This window comes from Delphinapterus leucas, chromosome 17 (assembly GCF_059928025.1).
Source record: "Delphinapterus leucas isolate spDelLeu-1000000601 "Yukka" chromosome 17, BTC_Dleu_Yukka2, whole genome shotgun sequence".
NCBI lineage: Eukaryota > Metazoa > Chordata > Mammalia > Artiodactyla > Monodontidae > Delphinapterus > Delphinapterus leucas.
In genome coordinates this window covers 13,982,195-14,009,705 of record NC_143145.1, presented here as the reverse complement: position 1 = coordinate 14,009,705, position 27,511 = coordinate 13,982,195, and the positions used below count along the sequence as shown (strand labels likewise).

The 27,511-nt window shown below is 39.2% G+C and overlaps 1 protein-coding gene and 1 non-coding gene across 3 annotated transcripts in view; one reads left to right on the top strand and one right to left on the bottom strand.

Annotated features, from left to right (window-relative positions):
• The window catches only part of LOC111164403 (uncharacterized), a 110,388-nt gene that overhangs the window by 42,420 nt on the left and 40,457 nt on the right, over positions 1 to 27,511 (bottom strand). For both annotated transcript variants that reach the window (XR_016388307.1, XM_089898726.1), the window contains exon 3: positions 1 to 27,511. This exon is cut by the window's left edge and continues 25,358 nt beyond it. The gene's annotated coding sequence lies outside the window, so the exon portion shown is untranslated.
• Positions 17,282 to 17,384, top strand: LOC115804059 (U6 spliceosomal RNA). The gene has a single exon (XR_004024902.1). It is a non-coding gene; the product is annotated as a U6 spliceosomal RNA (small nuclear RNA).

Here is a 27,511-nt window from a genome sequence, read left to right as displayed (position 1 = left end):
TCAAATTGGCAAAAATTAAAGACAAAGAAAAATTATTGAAAGCAGCAAGGGAAAAATGACACATAACATACAAGGGGACCCCCCAAAAGGTTAACAGCTGATTTCTCAGCAGAAATGCTACAATCCAGAAGGGAGTGGCATGATATACTTAAAGTGATGCAAGGGAAGAACCTACAACCAAGATGCCTCTACCCGGCAAGGATCTCATTCAGATTCAATGGAGAAATCAAAAGCTTTACAGACAAGCAAAAGCGAAGAGAATTCAGCACCACCAAACCAGCTCTACAACAAATGCTAAAGGAACTTCTCTAAGTGGGAAACACAAGAGAAGAAAAGGATCTACAAAAACAAACCCATAACAATTAAGAAAATGGTCATAGGAACATACATATCAATAATTACCTTAAATGTGAATGGATTAAATGCTCCACCCAAAAGACTCAGGCTTGTTGAATGGATACAAAGACAAGACCCATATATATGCTGTCTACAAGAGACCCACTTCAGACCTAGGGACACATAGAGACTGAAAGTGAGGGGATGGAAAAAGATATCCCATGCAAACGGAAATCAAAAGAAAGCTGGAGTAGCAATACTCATATCAGAAAAAATAGACTTTAAAATAAAGAATGTTACAAGAGACAAGGAAGGACACTACATAATGATCAAGGGATCAATCCAAGAAGAAGATATAACAATTATAAATATATATGCACCCAACTAGACTGTGAACCTTCCAGGGAAGCGGCTGGGTCCTAATTGTTCGAATGTTTCCAGCTCCTAGAACTGTGCTCAAAGCTTGGTAGGTGGTGATACTGATTGCTGAACATGCTGTTAAATTAGTGAATGAATGAACAAGAGTGCTTTTCAACAAGCACGCCTGGGCTCATAAACAGCTTTTTTTTCTTCTTCCAAAGTACTTCTCCTGGACAGACCACACACTGTTGCCTTTCCTTCACTCAGGCTATTTCTGCCATCCCCCTTTGGCGGTTACCCTCTTGGCCAGGTTCTAAGCAATTCAGTCCATAAAACTGAAATCAGATTGGAGCTGTAACCCACCGTGGTCACCCAGCTTTTTGTGCAAGTTCAGCTCTGAGTGACTTTTGACACTTTCAAATGGATAAGAAACTTCAGAAAATAAATCCACCTTTTGAGCATGAAGATCTAGTTATTGCCCCAGAAGTTATTTAAAAGAATGTGTTACATGCTCTAAAAAGAATTGCAGAAGAAGGACACCCAAAATGTCCTCAGTAATGCAACTTTGTGAGATTAAGTTGGTAGCTTCTCAAAGGGACAACTTTAAGTTGACCAGGAACTTGTATAAATTCTAATGGGTTGATTAAACAATGGCTTGATGTTCTGGCTCTCAATTTCTATCTTGCAGCAGTCTCGGAGAAGTTTCAACCGTTCCTTCCATTTTAATAGATAAATCCTGAGCTGTGTTTAGGACTGGCATCCAAAACCTCCCCAAATACACTGCAGTTATTTACTGCAATTTCTCCTTCTTGAAATGTAAGTGTTGAGGGTCTAATACTTGGAATGAAATAGTCTGTTTTGTATTTTGCTGTTGTTCGGCACATATCCAAACCCCTCGATATGGAATCAGAGATTTACATAATCATGGACTCCCCAAAGGGTGAGTGCTGCACAGACTCATATTAAAGATCCTCTTCACTAATTGGTGTTCTTTTATCACATACTAGACTGAATTAGATGCCTTTATGGAGAATTACGAGAATCTGGAATGATGCTCTTCCATTAATAATGCCTTCTTTTACTTTCCTCCAGTGCTCCAGGAATGAAAGCCATAAACAAATCTTTCTTGTAATGCTGCTTTTCATCTCAGCCACAGAGAAAACAGACAATACAAACGCTAATAAGAAATAAAGGCCCCGTGAAGGTTAACGATAAGAAGAGTTTCCCTCTTTCTTTGCTGTGCCTTGACAGCTCAATTGCAAAGATCTGTCCATTGGAGATTATTAAAGATAAATAAATATTGTAAAAGTTCTTCCTTGTGAGCCTTCTGGGTTTAAAGAAAACAACATGGATTTATTTGGTTTCCAATCCAATAGGCTATGTGTTAATCATCTTTCACAGCCGGTGCTTCAAAGGAAGAAAAAGGCTTATAAAGAAGAGAGCTGTTAAGACAACTTGAGATGTTTCCAAATCTCATTGTATATATCAACTCCTGGGCTGTGTATGTATTAATTTGGATTTTTAAACTCGTGTAGTGAGTTGACAAGCTGATAGGTCCTGGGGGCCACCAGAATCTACGTCTTAATTATCTAACATAATTATGGCAAGAAACATCTGTGTGTTTTCCCCTGTCCCACGCCAGCTGAAAGATGCATTTATACAGTAGGTAGGAAATATTATTACTTTAAAAAACAAATAATATTTAGACGCTTCTTATTTAAGTTAACTAAAAAATAATATTCAAGGGGTTTATGTTTTTCCATTTTTTAATGTTCAGTTCAGTGACTCAGTAGTTACATGCTAACTATGTGCTGTCTACAGTTCTAAATACAGACGATACAATTTGAAAATTGTTCGGGTTTCTGCTTCTGTGTAGATCACAGTAGATCTGGGGAGACTACGCATATTATAATGGACTAAGTGCTATAACTGAGGTGGAAAAGTTTCTGCATGGATATGGAGGAAAGAGAAATAAGTCTGCTTTATTTTGCTAATTATATTCTCGTCCCCTATATCGTCAACGTCTCCCTCTGTACTGGCTTCTCGCATCTTAAAACAGAAAAATGAAGGGAATTTCCCTGCAGTCCAGGCGTTAACACTCCACGCTTTCACTGCCGAGGGCGCGGGTTCAACCCCTGGTTGGGGAACTAAAATCCTGCAAAGAAGAACAACACTACCAGAAAGAAATCCCCCTTCAAGCATACATCTTCTGGTCACTGTCCTTCCTCCTTCCCTGCCCAATCAAGCTTGCAGATGCATTGTCCACACGCACTGTCTCTTCATCCCCATGTTTGATGGATTCTGTAATGCCCAGATTTCCTTTCAAGTAAGGGTATACTTTCCTAGCTGCTGGGAGAGTTGCCAGCATATGGTGCTCAGCTATAGGCCTTTCAGGGCTGTGTCAGCTGAAGAGAGCCGACTCACCTGAGTTCACATCCCTTCTGGTCTGCCCACCTTCAATGAATGACTGAAGCTGGGTTTATAGTCCTAGCCATCTCTTTCCAACAGGGGGCTGTATTGAAGGGCCGTCCTAGCTCTAGAGATTCCCACAGTGTTCACTGAAGACTGCTGTAGGTTGAATATTATATCTTGATCCTCCCTCTGTCCATTCCTGCTTCCTTCCTTCTCCAGAGGGCTTGACTGTAAGAGTGATCCTTAATAAACATCCTGGGTACCAAACTCCCTCTCATTGTCTGCCTCCCAGGGAACCCATCCATGACAACTATAGCCCTGACACCTTGTACCTCTCACAAAGAACCTACTAGTGTGGTCAATGGGAGCAGTTTATTATTTTTCCTGCTGGATTATTTGTTGCTCAAGAGAAGGAGCTGTTCTTAAAAGACTTTTAATACTCATGGTGCCCGTAGTGGCAGCATGGATACATTATAAATAGTAGTTGAATGAATACATGGTAGAAATCCTCCCATTATATGTATGTTTGGATAATTATAGAAAACCAATATTGTTGCCTCAGAGGGATGCAAAAGAAAATTTTTTGTATTTTGGTTATTTTGTCCAATGTATTACATTTTAATGTGTACACGTTTTCTAAAAAACATTTTGGCCAATTTTCTATTTTCTTTTGCAAACCTATGTCTCCTTGACTCCAAATCCCATAGTATTTCCACTTTGACATACTCCCTTTTCATATCATATAGCTCCTGACTCAAGTTTATTCAACATAGACATAAAAAAAAGACTAACTCACAGAAAAGAGGCAGTACATATTTTAGAGTTAGGTGGTAAGCTGTGCCGTGTCTGCTCAAGTTTTTCCATGAATAGTTGAAGTTAATGGTGGTGGAATGATTGGACAGGGCTTCATGGATGGGGCAGCTACAAGCTCATTCTCAACTAATGGTTTGAATTTGGATGCTCAGAGAATAGATGGAACAAGATGGTGCCACCTTAATGGGGGAAGAAAGGAGACTTTAGTGTCGTTGGTAAAGGGAAATCTCATGGACATTTTCTCTCTCACCCTCCTCCTTTTACGTTTACAATGTGTTCATTTGTAAAAGTGAACTTGAAAATCCTTTTTTATTCTTTGGCAAAGAGTTTGAGAAGCCATTACATTGTAATTGGTAAAGGTCATCAAGTAGGGACAGGTGAAATAGGGACCTCAAATGTCATTTGGCAACCAAAAGCCCTGCTGATGTAAGAGGCAGTGGAGCCATCTTGATAAGGGTAGGTCCAGTAAATTCCTTTTGCACTCTCATTGATTTCTCAAATGCACTTGGTAAAGCTCCCCCATCCTTATACAAGATGCCATACTGCTGTCAGGAAGACCCACGGCAGAGCTGATATCCAGACAAGGGTTTTGACAAGCACTATGGGTGAGTGCCAGTATGTTAGGTCACTTGGAGGGCTTTTGAAACGATTTTTTAAAATTTATCTGATGTCTGATTCAGAGTGGAAGAGATTTGGTGTTCAACAGAGTCTTGGCTGGCTTCATCACTTTCCCTTCATAAACATAAATTTCTTCTGAGGGTGCACTTAGAGGGACAGGGAATAGGTTTCAGTTCCTTCTCCATCGCCTACATCATTTTTTTCCCCTGTACAGTAAGAACTAGTATCACTCTCTTTAGTTGACCTTGTCCAAAAGATCTACTAAAATGAACTGCATTTAAGATCTTTCCTCAAAAGTTTTCAAACTGTATGCATACATTATATGTGAAAATGTTTACAGAATACTTGAAAAAAATGTATTGTCCTCCACTTTTTGCCTAGCCAAAAAGCTCAGCTACAAGCAGTCTCCTGAACAGTGTTTAGAACTAATTTTCCTATATTAAATTTTGTATTGATATAAATGTTATCGGGGTTCTCCCTAAATTGCTTTTATTTATTGGTAATTCCATCTGTTAAACAATAGCCGAGTAAGAGTTCTATTTTTAGACTAACCTCTTTTGACTCGAAATTAAAGCAAGCTTAGAAAGCTACAGGGATAGGTCTGCATTAGAGAATAAGAAACATCTGGGAGAAAACTGAGGAAAGAGTCTTGAGGGAAGAAGCAGGTAGATAAACTTGGCCGAATAACAAAGTCTTGGATGTGAGAAGGGAAGAGGAATCTAAAACACAACATGACGTCCATATTCTGCATTTGTTTCCAAGCCCAGTTTTTATGAACTCAGGTTTGACACATTTGAAGGCAAGAGATACTTAAATTCTTATTATTTTAATAGAAAGAATAATTTCGTCTAAGACCTGTGTTTCTGCTCTACTGTAAAGCCCATCATGGAACTTTTGTACCTTCATATCTGAGGCTCAGAGCAACAGTGGCAATGATCAGACTTGGGTATCAATAGCATAGTCATAGTGCTTGTTAGAGCTACTGGAACCTAGTGTCCCCAGAAACTCCCAGAGATACTGTAGAGACCTTAGCAAGCCCAGTGGTAGCCACTGGGAAAACATGGAGGTCATCATTTATTAGTAGAATGACTACTTTCTCACGAGCAAGCTGAGGATTCCAGAAGACAAAATAGCACAAATGTGAGAGGGTCATACAGCTTATATTAACAATACCCCCTTAATGGACGGGGTAACAGTTGCTGGAACACTAGATATTAGTTTGGTCTCATTTGTACACATAAGCAATGGCAGTTTGGAGAGATGTAAACTACCCAGGCAAAGCACTGCTGCAAATGAAATGACATGGATCAAAACCTACCTATTGGCAGTGCGTTAGATGTTCTCCTTCTCTCTAACCTCCCCAGTGCTGCCCAGGCTAGATAGAGAGCATTTTACTACTCACTGTCTTTGTTCTTACCTATATGCCTTCTGAATTCACCTTACTCACCTATTCCTGACATCGTTACTATTCCTCAAATGGACTCCACTGCCAACCACCCTTAAATAGCTCAATTTTCTCCCTGGAGCCGTCACTAACCTGTGAGATAAGGTGGGGAATGGGTCAGGCAAACCCACCAAATTCTTACATATTCCCTGATTGGTTCTTGAGTCAGCATAACAACTCAGAATAAGGAAGAGATAAATAAGAAACAATTATAACAAAGATTGATATTAGATCAATTAATTGGCTATCCGGTGTCATAAGGCAAAGGGCCCTTGGCTTTTGACACTTGGCTCAGTCACCCAGAAAAATGTAGAAATCAACTCCCCCAGACACAGAAGTGCGAAGGGTTGCAGAGAAGAAGCTGAGTGAGGAATTATTTCTTTCTCCTTTTTCTCCCCTGTTCCCCCACATACAGCCATCAGCCTTGAAAGAAGACCATCTTGCACTGTTCATCTGCTGGTTGACCAGAGGTCTGCTCAGAGTTCGTGCAAGAAATTTCACCTGCCAAGGCTTATCTATAAGTTATTCAGAGTCATATCTCATAAGAAGACTAATTCACCAACACTAATTTACTTACGGTCTTTGACCATCACAGGGCCAGGCTTTAAGCAAAACCCTTTTCCTTTTAACATAAGGTCTGCTTTCGTAGCAAATTTTTAAGTATATGATATAGGCACTATGCGGTGCATATGCATATGTATGGTCACATGTAGTAGGTCTGTAGGACTCGTTCGTCTTGCATACCTAAAACTGTACACTTTGACCAACATCTCTGCTTCCTCTCTCTCCCACCCCCTGCTAACCACCATTCTACTCCGCTTCTATGTGTTTGAATATTTTAGATTCTTCATGTTAGTGGGGTCATGTGGTATTTGTTCTTCCCTGTCAGGTTTATTTCATGTGGAATGATGTCCTCAGGGCTCATTCATCTTGTCACAAATGGGAGGATTTCCTTCTTTTTATTTAGGCTACTTCTATGTCTTAGCTGTCATGAATAATGGTGCAATAAACATGGATATGAAGATATCTCTTTAAGATCCTGATTTCAATTCCTTTAGATATACACTCAAAAGTGAGATTGCTGTAAATTAACTAGACTCCAATATAAAATAAAAATTAAATTAAAAAAAGAAAAATAAAGCGATGTTGCTGTTTCATACAGTAGTTCAGTTTTTTGAGGAAACTCCATACTGGTTTCCATAGTGACTTCACCAATTTACATGCCCACTAACAGTGTATAAAAGTTCCCTTTTCTCCACATCCTGGCCAACACTTATCTTTTGTTTTGATAATTGTCATTCTAACAAGTGAGAAGTGACATCTTACTGTGGTTTGATCTAATTATCTTCCCAAACGGTGTATTACAGATATTTTCATCTCCACTGTATAAATGAAACAGTGCAGTGATGCTAAGGATGTTGTTAATTGGCAAGTAGCTGGTTAGCAGAGGAGCTGGGCTTCAGACTCTGGTCTTCATGGCACCGGGGCCCATGTTCTTTCCCCAGAACCATCACAATGACCTGACTCTATGATGACTGTGTTTACTAAACATGAAATAATAACATTTATTTTACTAGGAACTTTACATGTATTAGCCAAGTAAACACTCATAAAAATCCTAGGAGTCAGGTACTATTATTATAGTATCTCAGGCACGAATGTTAACTCATTAGACCAAAGTCCCACTGCTAGTAACTGGCAGACTGGCATTCACATTCATGTGATCTGATTCCAGTGCCTATACTCTTAACTGATACATCATCGTATACGGTTTAACATGTAGGAGTGAGCCTATTGGTACCATGAACCAGGACACAAAAATTTCAAAAATATCCTGGAGAAACACATGGAACAGATATGGATAAAAGGTAGAGACAAGACAGGGAGGTCAATTAATTTTGTCTGCAAGGTTCATGAAAAACGGCACATCAGATGATTGAAAGATAGGTCACAAAAGACTGTCCATCCCATGAAATGTGACCTTTCTGAAGTGTTTTAATCAGGGAAGAACATGAATTACTTTAGCATTTTTGAAAGTTGTTTCTGTCATGAGAAGAAGAGGTAAAACTAGGTCTTTGCAGCAGTTTAGGGTAGAATTTACTGGGATATTGTCTTTCAAACGGCCCAGCTTCCTTCCTCCCCTGCCCCCTCTCTCCTTTCCAAACCTTATACTTTATTGAGCATACGCTAGTGAGAAGTCACTGTCATTTCATCAATTGGCCAGGGAAGAAGAAAATCACTTCTACCCTTAAATCTTAGTCACTGTTTTGATGGCTCTTATACAGAAAGCTGACATCTCTATTATCTGCTTTGACACATCACTCACTAGTTTTTGAGACATTTTAATTATCTCAAGGATGCCATTAGAATGCATGAACAGAATCATAAGCTCTTCAAAATCCAGAATGCACATGTCATGCTCATGTCATTTATGTTATTCTTGACACCGTGAGTGACCTTATGTACTTGTTTCTGCATGGCTTAATGTTTTAGTCTTCTTAGTTCTCCTTGTGGCCATCCTTCTTCCAGAATAACCTGAGGAATTCAGTAATCTGCAAATCAGTCATCCTAGCTACCTGCACTTTCTTCCTGATTATTAACCAATGAGTTGAACCGTCATGTCTCCCTTTCCAAGGTTAGTGAGAATACATTTATTTCTAGCTCTTAACCTTGCTTAAATCCAAGACAGGGCCTTTTCTTCTGAACAAATTTCCAAGTACAGTCATCCTTCAGTATCCGTTGCCAGGGATAGGTTCCAGGACACCCTCATCTTTGCCTTCATACCAAAATTCCCGCTGTTTAAGTCCCTTAGTCCTCCATCTATTTCCACGGGTTCTGCGGATTCAACCAACCACAAATCATGTACTATATTTAGGATCTGCAGTTCGTTGGATCTGTGGATGCAGAACCCGTGGATACTGAGAGCCAACTGACAGTTTCTTCAGAAGCTCTAGTTGAAGGACCTGATCAGAAGTTAGGTTAGTTACCATAAATTATCTCAGAAGGGCAGGATTTTAGCTATGGTGTCTGGGGCATGGAGACATGAGTTCAGAATGGACTTATTTGAGATCATTAATAAGGAACACAACTCAGAAATGACAATAAGTAATAATATAAATAAATCAGTACCTGACACATACTGAGTAATGAACGTGTGCTGAGACACTTTGATGGGCATTTTGACGTATTAGCTCATTTGATTCCCTATGAAGACAATAGTCTTAACTCCACATTTTAAATGAGAACACTGAAGCCAAGAAAGGTTATTTAATGTGCCCAAAGCTAGTAACTAAAAGAGTCTGAATTCGAAAGCAGAATCTTTAGGAGTGAAATCTGTTCGGTAAAAAAGAAATGTTGACTGAAGGATGTAAAGTGAGAATGTTCTCGAGTAAATAGGTTAACTACGGATTTCCTCCCTGTGGAAGTCTCCAACATTTAGGAGACAGGCCATGCCTTATAAATGGAAAGAAGAATGCAATTTATAGACTATGATGTTGATATTTTATGTGACAGGACAATGTTACTGAGGAAACTCTCAAGGCATACTTATTATTTTTATGTGTTGACAGTGCTTAGAATATCTAGGATGTACCAGTCTTGACCATCTTTTCCTCTGCTCATTGTTTTAAGAAATCTGAAATAGTTAGAATGGGTCATCTGGGAGTGATCAATATTTCCTACAGGGCAGTAATGATTCTAGAGATCGTCTGATTCCATCTAGTTTTGAGAATGGGCATCCAAATACCATTTTCGTGGTGATGGTTAAGTAAGGCTTTCCATTTGTATTTTTTTATGTCCTCAAGTCTCACTTTGTTAGAGTAGGTCAGTCAATTCTCCAGTTTTACCATGATTTGAGACATCTAGTGAGTGGATGACAAAGGATTAACTTCTATTTACTACCTGTTATGTGTGAGGCACAGTATTAGACTCTTCACATACATTATTTAATTTAATCGCACAAAAATCCTATAAATCAGATATTGTTCTGATTTTTCAGGTAAAGAAACTGATACTTAAACTGGTTAAGTAACTTGTCAATGGTCATACAGTTCTTGAGGGATGGAAGAAAGACTTGATCTTAGCTGACACTAAGTCTAGGATATTACACTTGATATTTTGCTTATTTCATGTATCTCATTAGCTTCTGGAAGGGATATTATTTCACTTCTTTCTTTAATTTTTCTTTGATTTCTTTTGTCTCTCCCTTCCTTCCTTTCTTTCTTCCCTCCTTCTTCTATCTCTTTTTCTTTCTCTTTCCCTCCCTCCCTGCCTTTTCTTCCTCCTTTTTTTCTTTTCCCTTTTTTGTTAAGTGAAAAGAGGAAAGAAAGACTGAGTACTTTTGACAGAAGCTTCTTGGATCCTTTCACTTTATTATATTTTCAGGCACCCTTTCAAATGAATATGTATTAAAATAGCAACTTGCACAAATGTCAGCTGATGTCATCTCTCTGTTTGCCATAATTTTTACAAGGAAAATTAAATTTGATTTGTTTTTGTTTTATTGAATTTTATAGAAGCCACTTCAAAGGATTTTGCCCAGTCTTCAAAATGGCCTTGTCTCAAGCCCAGGCCTGGTGAGTTTGACCTTGGAGGTATATTGTCTGTTATTGAATCAGTGTCTGCTAGAGCTGTCTGGGACTCTTAGAAGTTGTTTTTAGAAAATGAGTCATAGACTCAGAAAATGAAGTCAGTTACTTAATTTTTAAAATGGGGATATTAATAACACCTACCTAATAAGTGGTTATGAGTATTAAATAAATTAATATTTGTAAAGCATTTTGAATTGTGACCAGCAAAAGATAAGAACCATAAGAGTGTTTGAAAAACAGATGTAATAATAGGTGTCTATAGTCACAGAGTGAGAAAGGCACTGCGGTTTTCTGCATAAATATACCTGGGTTCCAAATCACTTGTATGACTTGGGGCAAATTTTCTAACTTCTTGGAAGTGCAGTTTGCTCAATCTTGAGAACATGTGTGATGTTTTGACTCCATAACATTATTGTGAGGGTTGAGTGAGATAACAAAGGCAAAGTGTAGGGTCCCTGCTAGGAGCCTGGCATGTGCGAACTAGCATTAGAGAAATTTTGTATTTATAATATAACTGTTTCTGTTAGGGTTTGGGGGTGGAATGTTTAATGTACTTTAGGCCAGTTCAAGAAAATCTATATAACTTGAAAAAGAAACATTCCAGAGGTTACTACTTTACTAGCCAGCAGGAGGAAGGAAGAATTTCTTCTTGACTGGCAACAAGCAAGCTAAAGAGAGACTGTCACAACTGAGCCAATGAAAAGCCACCTCACTTCAAACTCCCAGTTTCCTCTGATGGACTCTTTATAACTGCCCCTCTCAACTCTCCCTTCTCCTCTATAACAGAATTTTCCTTTCCTTCGGTTCTCTTGACTTGCCTGTGATTTGCCATAGATTGTGTCTCAAATTGCGATTCTTTGTTGTACCTGAATAAACCTATTTTGCTGGTAAAATAACTGGCTGTTTTATTGTTTTAGGTCAATACTTGGGATTTTTTACATAGAAAACAATGCCACCTGTGAATAAAGATAAGCCTAAGAGGATGAGGACCGTGGAGCAAAGAAGAAATTAGGGTAGAAAAGATAAGATGAAGCCAGAAGTGAGGTGACTCCATATTGCAGTGATAAAACTCTCTACTTTTTCCCCTTACTTTTAAGAATTTCTGGTACTTTAGTGTAAAATTTTACAGCTTTCAAAGTACCTTGCCACACCTTATCTTATAGTGTGAAGAGAATAACCATAATATCAACGTTTTAATTTTTGGCGGGGAGAGGGCAGGATGTAAGGCCTAGATTCAGAATGCCCAAAGGTAGTGATAATAGAACAAAGAAAGGAATCCCAATGTGTAAAAGTTCAGGGTCATTTCACATATACGCTATTTCACAATAGGATTATAAAGTCTCTGTGGGGAAGGGGCCATACTTTGTATTTGTTTTGTTTCCCATATTTTGCTCACTCAGTATCAGGCATCTGTTATGGCCAAGCACATGCACATTGATTTGAATGTCGTCTTAGTTTACACTGAAGTCTGTAAACAGTGCCAAGGTGGGTTAAGGACAATTTAATGTAGCAGAATAGGAAGACTCAAACTTGTGTTTCGTTTCCCATTGCTTTGTAGAAGTAGCTGTTCGTCCTTGGGGATAGAAGGCTAACTCATGCATTTTCAGACTAACTTTATTCCCAGAAAAGATAAAACTGCTATCTGTTGATTCTGGGACCTAAAATATTTTATGCATCCTAGTTAATCATTAAATTTCCTTGTTAAAGAAAAAATATGGAGAAAGACAAGTGGACAGTGGTCCGAGGGTTGAGAGTAAAGGGCTACTTTGCTTGGTCGGTTAGGAGGAGATTAAGGGAGCTCTTCTGAGATCGGGAAGGATGATTGCACTTCTGATTTTCTTGAGTTAGTGAGAACTACCCCCAGTAGCATACAGGGAAAGGGGTCCTAAAAGAAGAGGAGTTCAGGGTCACAGCCAGGGAGCCACAGAGTGCCTCCAGGAAGGGCTGGTGACTCTGCAGCTTGTGCAAACGAGGAGAACCAGTGCAACAGATTGAGCAACGGCGATGACTATGAGGGGCCAAAGAAAAGGCTCCTTCCTAATTTTTGAGTAATCCTGAGAGCTTCTAGCATGTTCCAAGGTCATACAAAATGACTCATTAGCGTAGTTAAGTGAGAGTTTGAAAGGACATAATTGATTTGCAAACATAGAGAAATAGGATTGTTCGTGCACCTTGGGTGTCAAGGAGCAATTCATACCCATCACACCAGCTAAGTGCTGAGTATTCCAGGTACCATTTCTCTAAGAAGTATGTATTTGTCTCCTGAGGAGGCCCATGGGAAAGCTTTTCACACCTAGCTGTCCCGTATAATTACCCAGAATATTTGCTAAAGGTACAGAATTAGGGGCTCCATCCCAGATGTACTGAGTTAGAATACTCGTGGTCAAATGGAACGAGGATATCTGTATTTTTCCTTTCTTGTCAGCCCTGCTCTGATCTGTGGACTGCTAGTTGAGAACTCCTGGTCAGGTGTTAAAACATGGGGTTTGGGTTCAGACAAGTCGGGGTTGACATTGAAGCTCAGCCACTAATTTTGGACAAGTTACCTAAATTCTATGAGCTACAGATTCTTATTTATACAACGGGGATAAAAATATCTACTCTTCAGGTATATGGGGAGATTAAACGGGATACTGTAGTTAGGGTTTTCACTTCAGTGCTTAGTACCATCGTTCTATTTAGGGAGCCAAGTGTTCTTGGAATTTCTGAGTTAGTCCACCTCTTTGGTATCTAATCTAAAAGCATTCCTGCGTCATAAACCTGTCCATGGTCTCATCTGAAATTGTTCTAGGTTCTGACTGGCAGGCGAGAACACTGAGAATGACACATTTGAAATGACTATGTGTCCTAATCTCTGATCCACCAGAAGCCGTCTTGGAGATAACACAACTGAAGGTGATTAAAAGATTGCTTCTTCTGAGCCTGAATCTTGTCTGACAGGCTTATATGAAAAGTCTCCTTCGTGTTTTCCAGAAATTATACCATAGACAGATTAAGCCATTAATCAGGTCCAATGATTACAGATGGGTTGCTTCAGTGTTCAAGGACGGTGGTTTTCTAAAATGGAAAGAATTTAAAGTTAAAGGGCCTGGACTTGAGCCCCATCCTTCCTCCTTCTTTCCTTCCTCCCTTCCTCCCTTCCTCCTTTCCTTCCTTCCTTCCTTCTTTCAATTGTATGGATTTGTTAATTAAACTAAAACTACTGCCCTTAGCCTACTTTCTTTTTCTATAAAATGGAAATGACAACCCCTTCCTAAACTGTCACTCAAGAACTTCTACAAGGATTAAATGAGATAATGCCTCATTTTATAAACTATAAATTTCTATGTAAGAATAGAGTGTTTATGTTTCATGTTTATGTCTTAGGTGACTCTGGAATGAGAATGTGTAAGAAAAGAAAAAAAACCCATTTTTTCCATGTATTGACTGCCCGTTCATGAAATCACTTATAATGAAGCAAATATTGCTTGAGAAGCTACAGTAGAACGTACACTCTACTAAACCCTTGCACTTGTACAATTTCATTTAATTTTACATCAGGCTTGAACGGTAGTTATTATCTTCATTGAGAAATTTGAGATCCAAAAAAAGATGAGTAATTAGACCAAGGTCACACAGCTAGTGGCGAGATTGAGATGCTAGCCTGGGTCTGTCTGATCTTAATGAGACCAGGCAGTACATGGACTTGAAGAAAGTGATTTTTAAGGTGTTAAAACCTTGAGGTGCTTTGGGTGTCTCAGCAAGATCCCTTACTGAAGAATAAGAATTTCTTTGTCTCTCATCACCTCTGCAAATTTGCATCTGGTAAAATCAGATATTTCTTAACCCTTACCCTAAACCGATGAAGTCATACAGACCTAGTTTAAACTTATGTTTGAAAAGATGATAATTCAGATTCTTCTGTCAGTTACAGCCCACCCACCAGTCACGAAGTAGAACAAAATGTGGAGTGAGATTTGGTGAAGAGGGTGACAAAGACACCTGTGAGACTGGGGCAACCGCTAATGATTCAGTCAGTTTCTATCATTCTCAGAATATCAGGGGCAGAAGCAGATAGATTTTTAAGGCAAGCATCACAGGATAATTGTGTCATCATAAATAATTGTCACACTAAAGTCCTAGGAGGGTGAAATTCAAAATGACAACTTGGGCCCCAACCATGACCTGCATAGTTTCAAAGCCCAGGTCACTCTTTTTCTTTTCTTCTTGTCTCATGGTAGGACACATATCTCATGGTAGGAGAGTGTGGGAGGAGGTTCTCCCATGAAGTCATGTCGATCCGCCCTGCATCTGCCCTGAATTTCCACTCTCACTGCTCCGCTTGGGTCATTATACCTATCACAGCTGCTTCTCTTCTTCTAAGCTCTTGGCTTCAGCACCCTCTGGGCTTTTGACAGTAACAGTGTTATAGCATCTCTATGTGGGGTCTACAGGGTTCCTACTTCCAAGGTTCTGCCTCCTTTTCATCATCACTTAATGAATTGCTGGATGAATCCATTCATCCAAAATCCCATTGGGTCTAAGAGAACCATGCTGGGTTCTTGGAATTATAAGATGGAGGGAAATAAAGTGAAGCAATGGAGTCCATCATTTATTTTTATCCAGTAGATTGCACCTACTGAAGAGGGTTCCATGGCATTTCTGTTTCAGTCCCAAGATTTTGTCACCCTTTGGTTTATATGAAAACAGCCACAGAGGCTTGCTTGTGATTACTTCAAAAAAACTCCATACTGCACCCAGAAGCATTGTTTCCTATTCTAAACTTTTAGGTTCCATAAAAGTCACTTGGCTCTCATATATGATGAAACAGAAAAGTGACATAGGTTTTGGAATGAGTTCTGACACAAGCAGGGCCAGCTTCATGGGCGTCTAGCCTGTGCAGTAGCCCACAACCCATGCTCAGAGGGTCCTGTGCTTGGCTTAATGCTCTACAGTATTTGTCTTGAAATTCTTAATAATTTTTTGACTAAAGAGGACTTGCATCTTCATTTTGAACCAGCCCCTGCAAATTAGGTAGCTGATCCTTCTTTTAAGCTTATGACTAGTTATGTTTCTTAAGGTCTCTGAACCTCAATTTTCTTACCTGTAAATCAGGAACAGTGTAGTTACACATATCTCGGAGTGTTCTTGAGCAGAATAAATCAGATATAATAGCAAATTGTCTAACAAAGCTTTTGCACATGCATAGTCGTCAATAAATCTTAACTTCTTTGCATTTAATCCAAGAGGGAAACATCCTCATTAACGCCATATTAAGTCAACACTAGGACATTGGTTGTATGTGTGCAAGGTTTAGTTTTGTGCTGGAGAAGATTATTTATATTTTGCTGTTGTGAGATTAGTTTAAATAAGAAGTAAAAATGTTCCCTTTTCACCCAAAGGCTACTTGTTTGAATCAATGTGCAGGCTTGGTAAGCAGAGTGGTGAGGAAAACACTGCAACAGAGGCAAAGGCTAAGAAAACAGTCAATTCTCATTATGGCCAAGCCAATACCAGGAGGACTTATACTGCTCAGAGAAACACGGAGCTTGATCAGCTATGGTTGCTAGCCAAGGGTAAGGTGAGTGGTCAGAAAAAAAAATGTAAATACGAGTAAAGAATACAGGAACTAAGGTTTAATGACATTTTAAAAACTTTGTGTCTAGTGCTGATCTAGCTGGTTCAAATGCATTACTTTGTTTAATCTTCCTAAAAACCCCATGAGGTAGATAACATCAGTAGTATCTTATAGATGAGGAAACTAAGCTCACAGAGTATTTACAGTTCTAGAGAACAGCCTAGAATCAATAGTATTGGGAGTCCATATTATTTAAAGACAGAGATAAATGGGGCAATGAAGATTATCTGGTAGCAAATGGATTTCATCTCATAACATAACTAATTTTTTGGTAGGGCTGTGTTAAGAAAGATTCTGAGACTCCAGCTGCACTGGGAGGTACAGAGTGTCTTGATCAATTAGCAATGTCTGCCTTGTTGAGACTCTACCTGCACTGGGAGGTACAGAGTGTCTTGATCAATTAGCAGTGTCCGCCTTGGGCTTTGGAAAAGTGGTGGTGGCATGTAAGGCAGAGATTTTCCATCTTTGATCTAGTCTCCTCATTTCACAGACTTAGTCATTTTACTTCATGACTAAGAAGTTGCTATAGTTACAATTTATAGTGTGAACTACTGGCTGAGCCTGCTTTTAATCCTGAAGTCGCTGATGCTTAGAGCAAGTCTGTTTCACTGACCAGGCAATTGAACAACCAAAAAAACTAATATAAAACAAAAAGGAATAAATGTTATTGGCATTTCAAGCATTAATAGGAAAAGTATTAGTGCTTAGAGGGTTCTTTCTAAGATCAATAAAATCAAAATGTAGACAGTGCTTCAGACTTTTGTATGTATCAATAGCCCCTAGAAGGCTTTAAAAACACAGATTGCTGGACCCAACCTGCAGAATTTCTGATTCAGCAAGTTTCTGGGGTGTGGCCTGAGAGTCTGCATTTCTAGCAAGTTCTCCAATGATGCTCGGGTATGGGACTATGCTTTGAGGGCTTCCTATTAGTAAGTTTTCCTTGACCATTGATCTGATTCCTCTTAAAATAAAATTAGTTATTCAACCAGGTATTTTATATTTTTTTTATAAATCTGGGAGGCTCAGCCTGCCACCTACATGGGATTTGTTAATAAGTTCTGAAAATCATCTCAAAATTTTAAGATTTAGTGGTTGCTTCAGCAGCATGTATACTAAAATGGAAACAATACAGAGAAGACTCGCATGGCCCCTTCACAAGGATGACATGCGAATTCATGAAGCTTTCCATATTTTTTGGAATCTCTTGTGTGCTGTTGGTAGGAATGAAAAGTGATACAGCCACTATGGAAAACAGAATGGAGATTCCTCAAAAATTAAAAATAGAAATACCATACGATCCAGGAATCCCATTTCTGGGTGTATAGCCAAGAGAATTCAACATAGGATCTCAAAGAGTTATTTGCATACTCAAGTTCATTGCAGCATTACTCACAATATCTAAGAGGTAGAAGCAACCCAAATATCCATGGACAGATGAATGGAGAAAGAAAATGTGGTATATACATGCAATGGAATATTATTCAGCTTGAAAAAAAAAAAGGAAATCCTGTCACACGTTACAACATGGATAATAAACCTTGAGGACATTATGCTAAGTGAAATAAGCCAGTCACACAGAGATAAACGCTGTATGATTCCACTTACATGAGGTATCTAAAGTAGTCCAACTCACAGAAACAGAATAAAATGGTCGTTGCCAGGGGCTGAAAGAGGGGGAAATAGGGAATTGGCGTTCAATTGGCATAGAGTTTCAGTTTCGCAAGCTGAAGCTCTAGAGAAGGCAATGTGAATATACTTAACACTACTGAACTGTACTCTTAAAAATAGTTAAGATGGGGCTTCCCTGGTGGCACAGTGGTTGAGAGTCCGCCTGCCGATGCAGAGGGCACGGGTTCGTGCCCCGGTCCGGGAAGATCCCACGTGCCACGGAGCGTCTGGGCCCATGAGCCATGGCCGCTAAGCCTGCGCGTCCAGAGCCTGTGCTCCACAACGGGAGAGACCACAACAGTGAGAGGCCCGCATACCGCCAAAAAAAAAGTTAAGATGGTAAATTTTATATGTGTTTTTTACCATGATTAAAGAAAAATTGCTAATTTAAAGATAACAGTAATCCTTGGTTGGTGAGGCATCTAGAGAGAAGTGGAGAAGTAGCTCTTTGTGGCTACTCAGATGTGAGCTGGGGACTTATCCTGTTTCCAGTGTTAGCAAGATTTCCCCTACCTGTGGGCCTATGGATTCCTAACCTCTCATATAAGACTCCTTAAAGCACTCGTGCTTGGGTCCAATCCAGAGATTCTAATTTGGTCTGTAATGTGACCTGGATGGTAGGATTTTTGAAAGCTCCCCAGATGGTTTGAATTGTAGCCAGAGCTACAAAGCATTGTTTCATAAATTATGTGATAAAGCAGTGATTCATAAATTATGAAAGGTTAAAAAGATTCTCTTTGGGGTTTGTCAAACTCTATATGCTCAGTTCTCCTCTCTTCTCTTCCTCACAGCCCAGGTAATTCTGGTTATCGTCCCCCTCCCCTACCAACTGGAGAAATATAGCATTAGATGATTTCTAATGCCTCTTTCAGATAAAATACATCCATGATTACCCTTTTCTATGGTAAGATTCTTCTGTCAATGAATTGGGCTGGATCTTATACGAAGACATTCTTTTTTTCAAACCTCAGCTATAGGGAGTTGAGTTTATCATCAACTGGGTTTGCACATGGTCAAGATTTCTATTAATATTGGTGGAACAGTCTTAGTTTTGGCTGTGTGTGTACACAAAGCCCACCCATCCTTTTAAATCCTCCTCAGTCAAACTTCACAGTTAAAGCATAGCATTTAGGCTTAAAATCAAACTGTTGAACTATAACAAAATTCCAATTTTTTGCTTGTACATTGTTTGACAGGCTATGAATAGCTTAGAAGATGATCTGAAGAATGAAGGGATAATGTTTCAGTGAGTTAACATCTGTGTGGAGGGATTAGGTCCTGCCAAGGGCGATTTCCTAGGCTCCCTAAAAATCAGTGTCATAAAATCAGAGGGTACCCAGACAATCCTAAGGAATTGTAACTGTATTATTAGGGTGTGCCCATTACCAAAAAGATCCCAGATGGAAACAACTCCTCACATATTCAGCCATTTGTAAGCCAGTTTAGATACTCGTGAAATCAGAAATTTGCCAGCATAGGAAACGGGACTTGCCAACTCAATGCTGTTTAATATTAATTAAACTTAATATAGCTCAGTTATCTGTTTTTCAGATATTCCCAAACAGAATACCAGAGAAAAAGAAATAACACTGCATTCATAGTAAATGTATATTTAAATTATATAATCATAAATGTATTCATAATTATATATGCATATTATGTAATGTGAATTATCATATATTCTAGATTTCTGAATATTTCTAGAGTAACTGAATAGGAGGAATAGATATGCCAAATTAATAATTTCCATAAGATTGGTTACCTGGGAAAGTTAACATGAGAATACATTGATGCAGGTGTTGTTTATACAAATACATGTTTTTCTACACTGTGAAGAAGGCCAAAATACTGCTATGCGACCTGCCTGATTAGCATTCAGGAGTAGGAGGGATTAAAGCGGCCTAGAATTTTATGAGACGACATCACGAGGAAATAACTACCCAGCTGTGTTTTCAAACATGTCTAAGAGTGACCAATACCATTGCTACAGAGATATTACCTTGGAAAGGTGTCTGGTAACACATGAAGGACAAAAGATGATAGCAATCTTGGTGATTATTCAGTGCGTCCAAATTTTGATGGGTTCCCCTGTGAAGATGATTATATATATAATGGAACTATCACTGTCCCTTCCTCATCTGGTATAAGAATGTAATACGTAACACAGGGCAAGGAACGTCCAATTTCTACTGAACAACCCAATTTATATTACAGTTAGTCTTTGGAATATTTAGATGTTAAGCATTACTGAAATGTATAAAATTAAATTAGCGTTCCCAGCATCAGCACTAATGTAGCAGACACTGACACTGGTTGTACATATAGGGAAGAGTAGAAGAAATCAAGGCTACAGGGGCAGAGAACCCAGGTTCAGGGTCCTAGTCATGCTCTGAAACTATTCCAACCAAGATGGAATAACAAGGGCTATGTTAACTCTCCTGCAGGAACACTAAAACACTGGACACAACATATGAAAAACGATTTTTAAGACATTGGACATCAGACAGCAAAGCCCAATAATCCCTGAGAGATAGGAAACAAATGAGGTGAGTCCTACAATTATCTCAGAATACTGCTTTAGAGAGTTTCCAGGTTATGTTACTGGCAGAAGGGGCCCAAGCTAAGCCTGTTAGTCTCCCCTGTGTTGGGGAAATGGACTTGGGGGCCCAAGAAAGCCAAAGTGGCTGGAGCTTGCAAAGTAAAGTACTGGAGAGAGAAAACATACAGAAAGAACTCCAAAAAACTGCAGAGGGCACCTTCTTTAGTCTCCAGCTGAGTTCTGACCAGTGCATGCAGGTGAAAAAACTACACGAGGGGGGGTTTCCCTGGTGGCGCAGTGGTTGAGAGTCTGCCTGCCGATGCAGGGGACACGGGTTCGTGCCCCTGTCTGGGAAGATCCCACATGCCACAGAGCGGCTGGGCCCCTGAGCCTGCGCGTCCGGAGCCTGTGCTCCGCAACGGGAGAGGCCACGACAGTGAGAGGCCCGCGTACCGCAAAAAAAAAAACCAAAAAACAAAAAAACTACACAAGGGCAGAGAAAAATGCAACATCAATTCTTGATAAAAACTCTCAGCAAACTAGGAATAAGGAAATTTAACCTGATAAAGAACATCTATGTGAAAAAAGATCTTACAGTTAACATTATACTTAATGGCGAAAGACAGGATTATTTCCCCTTAAGATCAGAGCCAAGACAGGGATATCTGCTCTTATCATTTCTATTCAACATTATGCTAGCAGTCCTAGCTGGTGCAGTTAGGCAAGAAAAACAAAAATAATTGCATCCAGATTGGAAAGGATGAAGTAAACTTGTCTTTACGTGTAGGTGGCCTTATTGTCTACGTAGAAAACTTGATGGAATTTACCAAAAAAATGAGAACCAATAAATGAGTTTAGAAAAGTTTTGGGATACAAGATTGACATATAAAACTAAATTGTATTTAAATATATTAGCAATGAATATTTGAAAGTTGCAATAAAGGTCATTTACAGGGTAAATGCAATATGCAATAAAGGTCATATTGCAATAAAGGTCATTTACAGGGTAAAACCTGTACATTGAAAACTATAAAATATTGCTGAGGTAAATTTAAAAAGACCTGAGTAAATGAAGAGATATACCTTGTCCACGTGTTGGAAGATTCCAGCTGTTAAGATGCCAAATATCCCCAAACTGATCTAAAGATTCAACACAACCCCAATCAAAATTCCAGCAGGCTTTTTGGTAGAAATAAGCAAGCTGGTTTTAAAGTTCTTATGGAAATGCAAAAGGATCCAACTCTAACCAACAACAGCAACAAACTTTGGAAATGAAGAACAAAGTCAGAGGGCTAACACTACCTGATAGGTAGACAAAACTTGGCTAGCTCAAAATTATGCCCTGAGGCAGAAAATTAGGAATATCATGATGCTGTACTAAATCATTGTTTTCCTATTTAGCGAATGACTGGCTTGATGAGCTAAACAATGTGCTGGAAGTATAGGTATTACGACTTAGTTGCCAGATTATACACAGGAAGAACTGAAAAATGAAGTATGGAGCACTAAGAGTAGGGATCAAAAAACTTGTGTTCTAACAGCTCATATTTCTTACTGCATACAGATGGAGAAACAGTATTTACCTGCTTTCTTTTCTTCGTTGTGAGGATTAAAGCACGTAAATATGTTTAAAAAGCACAAAACTCTACGCAACTCTGGAATTGTTAGCACGTGAATGCAGATCTGTCATAATGTGTATTTGGGAAGGGGGAGACACCCAATTATTGTCCATTCTGGGGAAAAAGTGCCCAAAAGATCCCCAAAGCCTGCACCACCTGTAGGGTGCAAAAGCTCAGTGCTCAACCCCACATCTCTTGGGGTTGGACGTTAATTTAGAGGAGCAGCATGTGGGTAAAATGGAAGTATAATCCAGGTACGTACTAATTAATACAATTAGACAGGACTTTCTACTAGCTCAGTAGATATTGGGCTTTACGGGTGAGTGGTGAGGATTAAATGAGACAAAAGTACACGCAGAGCATGATGTACAAAGTATGGCACTTAATTTAGGAATTTTATAACGTTAGTCAGAAATATCCATGGCTTTCAAACAAACCTCCCAAAATGATGTTAAAATTTAGGAGAGCAAAAGCATTCCTTTCTGTGAGGAATAATGTAAGCCAAGCACTTTGTTCCGTTTCCGTTATTACCATGGTTACCTGGAAGCGCAGAACCAATTATGAAACAGTTCTAACAATTTTAAAATACTTATCAATTTTTTATCTGATTTATCTGGCCATTGATGCTAGTTTTCTGTTCCAATTAACTTTCTCTAAAATGCCTACTCCTTTTGGGGAAGAGGGAGAGAGAAGGAAAATGAATGAATGAATAAAGAAACTATATATATGTATATACATATCTATTCACATTCATTCAATAAATACATATGAACTACTGCAGCAGACCCTATGTAAACCCTGGCTGAAAACTAGCCTCATTATATTATAATTAAATCCCAGCATCTGTGAATGTGTGTGTGTGTGTGTGTGTGTGTGTGTGTGTGTGTCTATCTTTTATGTCTGTGTCTACCCTGACTCTATTGAAATAATCTCATTCTTTAGGGACTTTGAGTTAAAGGAAAATCCATCCTTTTTTGGCCAAGGGAGGATGAGGCGTTAATTAAATTCCCCGTAGGCGTCTTTCGTGATGCAGTAATACTAAATCCAGAGATAAGTTGTCTTGGCAACTGCTTTGGCAACTGTTACCCGCCTGCTTTTTAGGCTTGTGAATAAAGATGTTTGAGAACGTAAATCACCAGCTGAGGTCTAACAGATTTTATTCTCGCTCTTCCAAAGAAGCTGGACACTAATTGATAATACAGCACACTTTCATTTATGTTTGAATAATAAAGCAATGCTCATAGCTCAGTCCTTGGACGATTACATATATTACTCATGCTTTCAAAATGTAATAAAGATACATACTTAATATCAGTTCTCCAATTAAAGTTTATGACCAAGCTCGGTGACGGTTATAGTTTTTGGCAGAGATTTTTAATTTTCTTCAAATGCTTTCTTGGGATTCACAAAGCACCTTCAAGCATAAACATGTTTAGCTTGGGGGAATGGGAGGGGTAGAAATCAACACACATGCACATGAAGACGACAACTATATGCAAAATTTTAAATAATTCTATTTTTCAAAATAATCTCTTTTTAATTAAAAAATCCTTTTAAGGCTCCACATGTACTGGAGAAATGGGCTACTGAGTAAATTGGCTGACTATCAAATTTTTGGCTGGCTAATATGCACTGACGTCCTTCCCTAGCACTAAAATAATATATATGCCCATAAAACCACTTTTTTATATTTTTTATTTTTTTTCGCGGTACGTGGGCCTCTCACTGCTGTGGCCTCTCCTGTTGCGGAGCACAGGCTCCGGACGCGTAGGCTCAGCGGCCATGGCTCACGGGCCCAGCCACTCAGCGGCATGTGGGATCTTCCCGGACCGGGGCACGAACCCGTGTCCCCTGCATCGGCAGGCGGACTCTCAACCACTGCGCCACCAGGGAAGCCCTCATAAAACCACTTTTACTAGATAATAAATTAATCCTCACTTGGAGAGGCTTTACAATGAATACTTTATAGAGATCTTGAGTATTCAACAATTATGCAGAATTGAAAGGTGTCCAAGATCACTTGGTCCAACCCCTTTCCTTTACAGAAGACGATACTGAAATTCACAGAAACCATAAATGTGCTGAGCCTACTGGAACTATGACCCAGCCACGAGTTCCCAAACATTTCGCCAAAGCAATACAGAGGGTCCTGCTCCTGTGGTCTTCCCTGCACTTATTTCTGGCTAAAACAACCCTTTCATGATATTTTTTTCTTCTCATAGAGGCAGCATGGTATGATTTAAAAGTTTGGATTTCTGAGTCATATGGATCAGGGTTCAAATTCAGATTACTTACCTCTAAAAAAAAAAAAAACTCTAGCCTCCATAAGCTTGATTCTTATGTAATTCTTGTGGTCAGGTAGCAGCTGCCCCAGCTATAGAATATATGGAGGGGTTCTACAACCTGGAAATGATGAAGGTGACAAAGGAAATTTGTGAGAGGCCGATCCCACTCTGCCATGGGAACTTCACATAGTGTATAACACATGGTTAGAGTAAATTAGCTCTACAGAACAAAGCGTGTTTCAATATCAGTCTCCATTTAGTGCGCACGGGTGAACTGTTCTCATTCGGGGTTGCTAAGCAAGAGGCCTTGGACTTGTCATGTCTGAATGTTTTTCTCTGTGACCCATCCTGTCCTTTCCCCACATAGGTTTAGTCTGCAACAAAATACCTGCTTCTTGGTTCTTTATATGTAGAAGCCAAGAAGGACTGCAGGATAATACAGCACAATGTGCTCAGCTTTTTTTTTTTTTTTTAAGCCTGTCACTTCTGAAGCAGGTGGTAAGGTCTTCTGTAAGAGTCACTCACTAGGGCAGTGCTGTCCAACAGAAATTTCTGCGACAATGCCAATGTTCTCTGTGTACACTGACCGATACGGTAGGCACTAAACTTACGGGGCTATTGAGCACTTGAAATAGGGCTAACGTGATGGAATAGCTGAATATTTTATTTTGCTTAATTTAGTTAATGTAAACTTTAAGTTGAAATGGCCACATGTGAGTAGAGGCTACCATACTGGACAGACTGGTCTAGAGGTTGGATGAATAGATATTGGTAGCCTGCCTCTCTATCTCTCCTCCTTCTCTTTCCTCCCTTTCTTCCCACTTTCCTCAACTTCTTCTACAAGTTTTTTGGGTTTGTTTTTCTTTTTCTCTATACATGATAAAGTAACCCAGGCCAAATAGGGCTTCTCCCAAGGGAACATATTTGCTTTTTAATAGAGTCCTTTTGGGGACAACGTTTAAACTGGAAAAAAAAATAAGAATGTCAGGCTTTGTAGAATTCTGGTAGGGAAGTCCTTTGCAGTTAAGGAGGTTTGTGCTTATCCTGTGCTCTTCAAACTACCACTTATAGGTAAATATCTACTCTGCCAGCTTAGAACAGAAGGCATAGTTGAGCATCTTTTGCATTGCTGATATTGACATTTCCTGATATGCTGTAGCGATGTCTTATTCCCTTTAAAATTACCTGATAATGAATTGAATACCAATAGCTTTCACTATTCTAAGTCATTAAGTCAAGACTCCATTCTGAAAACAGTAGTGATTTCAGTTTTAAAGACTTTGCTCATCTATCTCTAGTCCTCCCATTCCCATGTGCTGTGTAAATATAGATCCTACTCAGGTACTTCCTTCCTTCTACTAGATACAGGACGGAACAAAAGTAACAAGATTAATACAAGCATTTATATTCAAAGACGGAAGACAGACAAAGCATTTCATAGGTAGCCCTTAGGAAGGTTTCCTAGTTTCAACAGAAATTTTCCTCTTCAATATCTCGTGTCTAGTGTCTGGCCTGGAGACGTTCTGGGAGGTCTTTGTTTCTCAGCTTCTGAAATCAACAGTGATTTCTGAGTGCATGACCTGTGGTAACTGATGCCCAGTTTCTTCTTTCTAGATACCAGCTGACTCATGACCCAGTCAGGCAGAAATCAAAAAACAGAGCCTTCTTGGTAGCTGAGTACAGGGCTGCTTTCTAAAGCTGTTATTCCAATAAATTATTTCCTAAAACTGGGTCCAAATGTGAAATTTAACCCACTATGAAGACTGCACTGATCCATTTAGCAAAGTTCCCAACTCCTCTTAGCTGCCTAAAATATCCTTTTATATTTTATTCTAATGATGTGACTGGTTTGTTTTTTGAACCCTTATAAAATCCTGGACATCTAGAGTGGTGCAGCACCGAAGTAATTTGTACCCCACTCATTAGCAATGTGATCAGTTAGCCAAACATTCTACAAAAATCATAGGATAAGGGAAACTCTTCTTCATTTAATATTTTGGTGCTTCCCATTTTAGGACCTCTGTATGGGTACATTCTTTAATTTAACAGCAATAAGAATTATTAGTAAGTTGTCATTCTCATTCTTACTCATAGATGAGGAAACTGAAGTTTAGGGCGTTAAAGAAAATTCTGCAAGATTTTGCAGTTCACAGTGGAAGAGTTGACGCACAAACCCAGGTCTGTATGTCCACAGGGACAGCTTTTCCACTTCTCATACATTTAATCTGCTTGAAAAATCAGGCTGGTGTGCAGAATATAATTCATATTTCATATTAAGATTCCAGGTGCCTTTACCAGGGAGTCTTATCTATTCATTATAGCAGGTCTGATAGGACTTGAAAATATAGATGTTTGTCTGAATTAGTTTGTGTCTTTGAAGAAAATGCGTTTCCTTAATAGTATTACAAAGCATAATCTTTCATGAAGTAGAAGTTTCTATCATCCAACTAGTCCTCTTTATGAGGTTTTAAAAAATGTGTGGGTATGTGTGTTTTGTTTCCCACAAACACACACTTTAGTCCAATCTTGAAATTAAAATTTTTCCCCTGAACTTTTTCTTTTATGATAAAAAGAAATCTCATTCTCAGGAGATATTGGCTTAACAAGTTGGTTTCCAGTTTAAATTCATCTAGTAGTTAGCCATGCAACTTTCACAAAGACAGTTAACTCCTGGAGCCTCAGTCTCTTTACCTGTGAAATGGGAATTATGGCCATATTGCTGTCCTACTTTTCTTCCTCATGGAAATAAAGGTTTATAATGGGTTTGACACAGCCGATACTTTCCCCCTGGAAATGAATCCTGGTTTCTTATTGAGTACGTTGTCCTCTCTTGACCTCTGTCACCTGTTATTCAACAGTGATAGACAAATTACCTGCTCTATATAACCTCTATATCATGCCTGGTGTTAATATCTACAGCATTCTCTTCATCATGGAGCATCCAGAACCCTCTCCTCCTTATTTAATTTTCTAGAAATATCAGAATATATACCACTAGGATTCTGCATGTAATCTGAGAAAGAGAAAACCTTACGGAAGTCTGAGTTGTGCCAGCTTTCAGGAAGCTGCTGTAATGGTCACTTAAGACTGACCACAAGGTGGCAGCCTCCCAGAACATTAGGGCCAAGCAGAAGTCCAGAGCAATTGCCTTCGTGGCTGATCTTGCATTCACAGCTCAGCCATAGCGAGGTCAACGTCTGCCAAGGTGTAG